Genomic DNA, 8,918 nt, shown 5'->3' on the forward strand with positions numbered 1-8,918 from the left:
AGACTGCTGTCCTCATCCTGGTATTATGCTTCGCTAGAAGATTGAGCGCTTGTGATGTCTCGTTAGTAATAATCTCAACCACCGCCTGTAATCGTATAATACGGTTGAGCATATAAATAGGGGTTCTATAACCAAAGGTACCATCTTCTGCCCACGTGGCTGGCCCATAATAATCTATAATACGCTGGGGAGGCCATTCATTATCTTCCCAGGCGCCTATCTCTATGGGTCCCCTTTTCTTCCTATGATTCACATCATATACTTTAACACCTAAAGTCTCACCTGTTTCAATAGGTAACAAGAAGAAGGATGGTTTGAGCATACCCAACACACATGCCCCTTCCCAGTCCTGTGGCAACTCCGAATAGGCTTTCTTACCACAGATCCAGTACAAATTTGCTGGGGCTCTCCAGGTAGATGTGATGGATAGATCAAACCACACATCCTTTAAATTGGCGTATCTAGCAAACGGGTTAGATGGTTCTGAGACATTTGAAGCCGACCACCAAGTTGTATTTTTAGTATCATCATCATAAGCTTTTTGCCCTAGACAAGTTAATTCTCCTACAGAAGTATTATACATTATTCCTTTCCTTGCTATGCAAACATAACCTATGATGGAGGTCTTTAATCTCCACTCAGATTTACCTCTAACACTCATATGATAATCGGCTTGTGTAGATATTAATTGGTCAACTGCCTCAGAACCGGACATTACCTCCTTTGCTTCCCAAGGCCATTGGTCTCCCATGTTAGTACCTCCACACACATAGCAGTTGGTAACATTAAGACTACCGGCAATACTTTCAGCTAAATCAATGAACAGGTTTTTAGCATTATGGGGGATCTTATTATCTATACTCATCTCTTCATAAAAGGAATGGTATACTTGATGAGTCTGGGAGGATACCGTATCAGTCTCTATCCCTATAAACAATACTGTCCCAGGATCTAAACCCGTCCCATATATTTGAAACCCAAATAAATTACCATACTTGTCTAAGAACTTGTCGGGGTTATTTATAAGTATATGGACTGGATTGCATTCCATAGACTTACAATATGGGCTGGTAGGCAACTTAGTCACTATCATGTCCTTGTCTACTGTCTGTCCCCAAGTTGCCCACCCCACACAAGACCAATATGGGCAAAAGTTATAATCTCTATTTGGGCATCTAGGACTCACATATTTATTTTTACTACTGGGACAAATATATTTATCGTTAGACCCATACGTCCTCTCCCATCTAAGATCCCCACATACATTCCACGGCTTTCTACCACTTGATATCGCCTTACATGCATCAAATAGCAGAACACCCGAAGAATATACGGATTCTAACACCGTCTTATTAATTAGGGTCCCCTGAGGATCTCCATTCCTGAGAGTCAACCAAATTGTACGAGGTTGATACTCCGGACTGAAGCACTTAGGTTCTCCTACTCCTAAATGGCACACACTATATTCTATATTAAGGTATCTACATCTGGATACATCTCCTTTACACTCGTATTGTGAATGCCAAATTAGGGTTTGGGAAATATGGTTACCTGTTCTTGTAGTCTTAATGCATACCTCACAGCTAGGAGTGTCGGTACCTCTACCTTCCTGAATATAAAAACACACATAAATAAACATTATCAAGAATACATCTTTCGCCGTCATCCTCAGTCTTCGTCCGTGTGAAGGCACCTCAGCTTCCAGGATGTAAGGGCTGCAGGGAATGGAGTTCTGCTCGTCTTCACAGGAGTCCCTTCGAGACTTTCCTGGCTTATATACTATATGTTGGTGAGCGGACAGGCTTTATTATGGCCGTCTAAAACACTCACTTCACCAAATCTCTGTAACAATAAAATTTGTAATCCACAAAGTTCCTCGTTACTCCGACTGAGTAGTGCGTTTTAACCGGATCTTGCAGGGATTCTCTGGATCTGCTGTAACTTGCCAAGAATCGACTGCTGCTGGTTTAACCCTGGAGTGATGTATCCACGGAGTCACTTCGGCTACTTTTATCGCTGTAGGGGTAGACAAAAGAACAACATAAGGACCTCTCCACTTGGGCCCTAACGGTACATTATTCCACTCTTTAATCCACACTTGATCTCCTGGATGGTAACTATGAACTGGGGGATAAATATTCACAGGTAATCTATCTTGTACCCATTTCTGTACCTCCTCCATAGTCTTACCCAACTCTACAACCTGCTGCCGGGTAATTCCTTCTCCCAACTGACTCAAATCCCCCCTTAAGTTACCAAGTACGGGAGGTGGTCGCCCATACATGATTTCAAAAGGAGAGAGGCCCATCCTTCTGGTAGGGGTACTGCGGATTCGTAATAGAGCTATGGGTAAGAGAACGTTCCACTTAAGTTGGGTTTCCTGACACATTTTAGCCAACTGATTCTTAATAGTTCTATTCATTCTCTCTACCTTACCAGAACTCTGGGGTCTATATGCAGTATGAAGCCTCCACTTTATACCAAGCATATGAGTCAGTTGTTGTAGGCACTGATGAACAAAAGCTGGACCATTGTCCGATCCTATAGAGCAGGGTAGTCCATATCGGGGTATTATTTCTCGTAGCAGGAATCTCACAACTTCTGCTTTCTCTGTACGAGTAGGACATGCTTCTACCCAGCCTGAATAGGTGCACACAATTACCAGCAGGTAACGATGTCCACCCGATTTAGGCATCACTGTATAGTCAATTTGTAAATCGGACATGGGGAGTCCCCTCATAAACTGGACTCCTGGTGGCTTTACTGGTCCTTGTCTTGCATTATTTTTAGCACACGTTACACATCTTCGTACAATGGCCTGAGTCAAGTTGGACAATCTTGGTATGTAGAAATGTTTCCTGAGAGATTCTTCTGTACTGTCTCTCCCAGAATGTGTCCCGTTGTGATAATTTTGGACAATTTCTACCGCTAGTGATGCTGGAATGACTATTCTTCCATCTTCTAACTGATACCATTTGTTCTCCAAATACTTTCCAGGTTCAGTCTTTAACCACTCCTCTTCTTGAGCTGTATAAACTGGAGTCCATTGAGACAGTGGAGTTGGTATTAGAGCAGCTATATGCCCCACATATTCCTGTCTTCCTGATTCAGCGGCACGCTTAGCTGTACTGTCTGCCATCCGATTTCCCTTGGTTACATCACCATCTCCTCTCAGATGCGCTCGACAATGTATGATACCGACTTCTTTCGGCTCCCACACTGCTTCCAATAGTTGTAGGATTTCAGCTGCATATTTGATTTCTTTGCCTTCTGAATTCAATAGTCCTCTTTCTTTATACAAAGCTCCGTGGGCATGAGTGGTTAAAAACGCATACTTGGAGTCCGTGTAGATGTTCACTCTTAAACCTTCAGCCAATTGTAACGCTCGTGTCAGTGCTATCAATTCTGCCTTTTGTGCTGATGTTCCTTTTGCTAGTGGCCGAGCTTCTATCACCTTGTCTATTGTTGTTACTGCATATCCTGCATAGCGGATCCCTTCTTTCACATAACTACTGCCGTCGGTGTAATATTGAACATCGGGGTTCTGGATGGGAAAATCACGAAGATCTGGTCTACTTGAAAATACTTCATCCATTACTTCCAAACAATCATGTTGACTTTCAGTAGGTTGTGGCAAAAGGGTAGCTGGATTTAAGGTGTTTACAGTCTCTAAATGCACTCTTGGGTTTTCACACAACATTGCTTGATACTTGGTCATACGGCTATTACTAAACCAATGATTTCCTTTGTAATCCAACAACGTCTGTACTGCATGTGGGACTCGTACATAAAGTTCTTGACCCAGAGTGAGTTTATCGGCTTCAGCTACTAGCAGGGCGGCTGCAGCTACTGCTCTTAGACAAGGTGGAAGTCCGCTGGCCACTGCATCCAGTTGCTTAGACATGTAGGCAACAGGTCTTTGCCATGATCCCAAGTACTGTGTCAATACTCCCACAGCCATTCTTCTTTGCTCATGTACATACAGGTAGAATGGTCGTGTGTGATCAGGTAGACCTAATGCTGGGGCACTCATCAAAGCCTTCTTCACATCTTCAAATGCCGTTTGCTGTTCTTGAGTCCATAAGAAGGGGTCGTGCTCTGTACCTTTGATAGCTGCATACAGAGGTTTTGCCAGTATCGCGTAGCTGGGAATCCATATCCTACAGAAGCCTGCTGCCCCCAAGAATTCTCGCACTTGTCTTCTATTCTTGGGTATCGGTATTTGGCACACAGCTTCTTTTCTCTCTGGCCCCATAATTCTTTGACCTTCAGAGATATGGAATCCCAGATATTTGACAGTTGGCAAACACAACTGAGCCTTCTTTCTAGACACCTTGTATCCTGCCTTCCAGAGAATGTGTAGTAGATCGTGCGTCGCTTGCTGACATATTTCTTTTGTAACTGCTGCTATCAACAAGTCATCATGTTACATACTGTAACAATACACACTCTCCTGGGATGGACTCGAAATCCAGTAGATCTTGGCTTAGAGCTGAACCAAATAGGGTAGGTGAATTTTTAAACCCTTGGGGCAGTCTTGTCCAGGTCATTTGGCGTTTTGAGCCCGTTACAGCGTTCTCCCATTGGAAAGCGAAAATACATTGACTTTCTGCGGCAATTCGGAGGCAAAAGAAGGCATCTTTGAGGTCTAAGACTGTAAAGTAAGTAGCCCTGCCCGGAATTAAAGCAAGCAGGTTATATGGATTGGGCACGACTGGATGTATACTAACAACCGCATCATTGACTGCTCTCAAGTCCTGCACAGGTCGATACTCATCTGTACCGGGCTTTTGAACAGGCAGTTCCAGGGGGAAGTACAGAATTTTAGGATACCATACCGTATGAACTTATCCAGATAAGATTGGATGTTCTTCTTAGCCTTCTGCGGGATGTGGTATTGTCTTAGGCTCACTGGATAAACCCCAAGTTTTAGTTCGATTTTAATAGGTGGAATATTGCGGGCCAGTCCTGGTGGGTTGTTCTCTGCCCAAACTCCTGGTATGTTGAATAAGGACTCATCACTCCTAGGGTTTTGGCTAGTCAACACTGTATAAAGTCGCCACTCTTCTTCCTTTGGTACGGATAAAGTCATAATACCTGAAGGTCCATTAAACTTTAAAGATGTTGTTCCATTTGGTAGGAACGTAATCTGCGCTTGTAACTTAGATAGCATATCACGTCCCAGCAATTGGACTGGACATTCAGGCATATAAAGGAATTGATGTTTTACTACGTGGCCTCCCAATGTACAGAGTCGACTTTTAAGAACCGGTTTTTCAGCACTTCTTCCAGTTGCTCCTATCACAGTAATAGTCCTTCCAGATGGAGGAGCAACTAGATTAGTCACCACCGAATGTTCAGCACCAGTGTCGATCATGAACGCACTCCTTTTTCCCCCTATTGATACATCGACCATAGGCTCCGCTCGACCAAGGGGGATGGAGCCCGGTCGGTATCAATAGTCCTCCATGACCGTGTCAGCCAATCCTACAAAGTCCCTACCTTCTCTATCGCGGGACCTTTGCGCTGCTGGAAAATACCTGTCTTCCCTAACACTTCCTCTGTTCCCATTGCTCCCTCTATTACCATTACTCCCTCCGGGACCTCCTCTACCTCTCGCTCTGCCTCTAAAGTTTCCGTAACCTGCCCTGGGTTGGTCTCTCTCGTACTGCTCTCTTTGCGGACACTCGTTTCTCCAATGCCCTTCTTCCTTGCAATACGCGCACTGATTCCTACTCAAAGGCTCCCTATTCCATCTACTATCGCCTCTATCTGTTCCCCGTCTATCTACGCCTGCGATTGCTACCGCTAGCATATCAGCCTTTTTACGCATCTTGCGCTCTTCCTCTTTCTTACTTTCTGTTTCCCTATTCATATATACCTTATTCGCTACCTCCATTAATTGGGTGATAGACATACCTGCAAACCCTTCTAACTTTTGTAGCTTGCGCTTAATATCTCCGTAAGCTTGGCTGACAAAGGCGGAGTTCACCATTCGGGAATTATCTGCGTCTTCCGGATTAAAGGGGGTATACAAGCGGTATGCCTCCAATAATCGGTCATAAAAGACACTGGGCGCTTCATCACTTTTCTGAATCACCTCAACTGTCTTTGACATATTAATGGCTTTCTTTCCTCCGGCTTTCATGCCAGCTATTATAGCGTCTCTATAGGCTCTGAGTTGAACCATATCAGCACCGTTTACATTCCAGTCGGGATCGGTGTTGGGATAATGTGTTGCGGCCCATGCTGCTGGATTAGCTTGATTCAAAGCACGGGCTTTATCCTCTAGCGCTTTAATGGCCGCTTGATTAATTCTTGTCCTTTCCTCATTGTTAAACAAAGTCATTAATAACTGCTGGCAATCAGCCCATGTCGGGTTATGTGTCTGAACTATTGAGGTAAACAGATCAGTCATAGCTTGTGGTTTCTCAGTATACGAGGAATTGTGGGTCTTCCAATTTAAGAGATCAGTTGTCGTGAATGGGACATATACGAAGACTGGGTCAGCATGTGCCATTTGACCTGCGGCATCGATATAGGCTGACCCGGGATTCAGACGAAGAGGCATCTGGTAATGTCTTAATTGTTGGGTACCGGTCAGTTGTCGGGTTTGTATGGGGCTACGTGGAGGGGCGTCAGTTATGGGTTCCAGTCGGGGAGAGATAGGGTATGAGGATGTGGGAGCTTGGTTTTGGGAAAAGGTAGTAAATAAAACACTTCGGGTCGAGCTAGAAGAAGCTTGACCGGAAGTCTGAAGTGGCGCCAAATCAGGATATTCAGACCTAATGGGGGTTGGCTCTGATTCCGGAAGGGGAGATTTAGTACGAGAGGGGGTGGATTCTGTACTGGAGGAGGAAGCGGAAGTGGATGAGGGTAATGAGGGGAGGGTTGCAGGACTTCCTGCATTTGCGTCACTTCCTCTTAAAGGAAAGTAAGGGGGCGGCAAAGGGATCTCGGACTCAGGGGGCGTGTCCAAAATGGGCCTAACCACAGTCCTAGTGGACAAACAAGTCCTGGCCACCATGAGGCGACATTGCTCCTCGTGGCATGTCTGGATCCATTTTGGCGAGTCATTTACGGCCTGTCTCCAACAATCAATATAAGGAAACTTCCCGTAAAGTTCAGGCCTACCCGATACAGCCACGTGTAAGCGCTGTACCAGAGTTGGATCCAAACTGCCACGTGGCGGCCATGCCGCAACCAAAGTAGGCCACTCCCTAGTGCACAAAGTGACCAAACGTACAGGAGACATTTTAACCCCAAAATCACAGGTTTTGAATCCCTTTTTAAAATTCTTCACCATACAACCTAAGGGATCCGGAATCGTTGACTGCGACGCGCCCATACTTAACAATGGAACGTCGTCGACAACGAATACTATACACGCGTACTATTCAACAGTCACACTCGTTTCCTCTGGCAACAGCACCACGTGGTACGGTTACCAAGTGAAACGTATACAATAACACAATAAAACACTCAGGGAATTCCCGTACACACACAGCTGTTACACCAGTCACTAGATAATCAATATTATGCCCTTTGGCGAAACTATACAGTCACCCACGCTATAATTCTCTATATACGAATTACCCGTCTATAACACACCCCAGTAACATCGTCTTTTACAAATAGCGGTTACAGTACGGTTAGCATAGGTCAAAGCACAAGTTAAGGTCACAATACAATTATTAGTGGTTATGGTGTTAAACATGCAATAGACGACAATGATTAGTACTTATATACAGTGTCAGTAAATATACAGGGTTATGGTACCGTGCACTATGATACAGCAACACACTATTAACACTCTCGCTAGACGGCTGAGCTCGCGCTATCTAACAAGATATACACTTTACTAAACAATCGTTAACACATTTACAATTCCCAACTAAACTATTGGCCAGTACCTTGAATGGACTACCTAAAACTATGTACACCCGTTTTGGTTAGCCACACTGCCCAAGCACCACATATAGCGAGCTAGAGGACCGAATTTACACAGGCGCCTCTTAGTCGATTACTATCAAACATCTAGTGGGTTCCAAATTTACACGCCTTCCCACTTAGCCAAGATAGGTTGAGAGCTAGCGAACCGAATTTACACAGGCGCCGCTTAGTCTCCCGGTCCCTCCGACCTAGCGAACAAAATATACACCCTAGAACGCTAGTCTAGACAAGACACCGGTGTCCGGCTAGGGCTATTTACACCAGAACCCCGCCTGACTAACAAAATCAAACGGTCTGACTAAAGAGCGTTCGATCGAGCGGTGCGCCTTCGCTCCTTCCCTCCGACAGAGGGGGCAGATTCCATACACAAATAACCCCTTATGGGCCTACCGCACAATCGGTATACCCCTAGTGGGTCTGCCGTCTAGAACAGCAGTTGTCTTACCTCCTCGTTCCTGAACCTGAGTTCACACTCATCGACGGGGACACCCCAGCACTTCTTACGTAGAGGCCGATGATCTCCTGGACAACAGACCAGTGGCGCCGAGACGAAGGGAGGTCCACGCAGAAGTTCAGGGGTGCAGCCGTAGAGAACGTGGGCAAAGATAGACCGTCTCACGCCTCTGCCTCTCAGCTACCGTTGAACGATGACTTTCCCGGCCAATGCACTAAATGATACCGGAGAAACTGACGGAAGCGAAGCACAGAGAGATGGACACAGGTTTCTTCAGGAAGGAAGAGATTCTTTATTGGTTCACCGATCGGGACTCAGAGGGACTAATGTCACCAAAATACAGCAAGTTCTGAGCCCCGGACAATAGTGCAGGCTCCTTATATAGGCACATAACTCCTCCCATATTAAGCTCCACCCGCACATTCTCTTGACCAATCAACACAAATAAGAATTAACTTCCTGCTTGACCGCATGGCTTGTCCAGCACAATGGAGGAGGGGAATACTATATC

Source organism: Pelobates fuscus, chromosome 1 (genome assembly GCF_036172605.1).
Source record: "Pelobates fuscus isolate aPelFus1 chromosome 1, aPelFus1.pri, whole genome shotgun sequence".
Taxonomy (NCBI): Eukaryota; Metazoa; Chordata; class Amphibia; order Anura; family Pelobatidae; genus Pelobates; species Pelobates fuscus.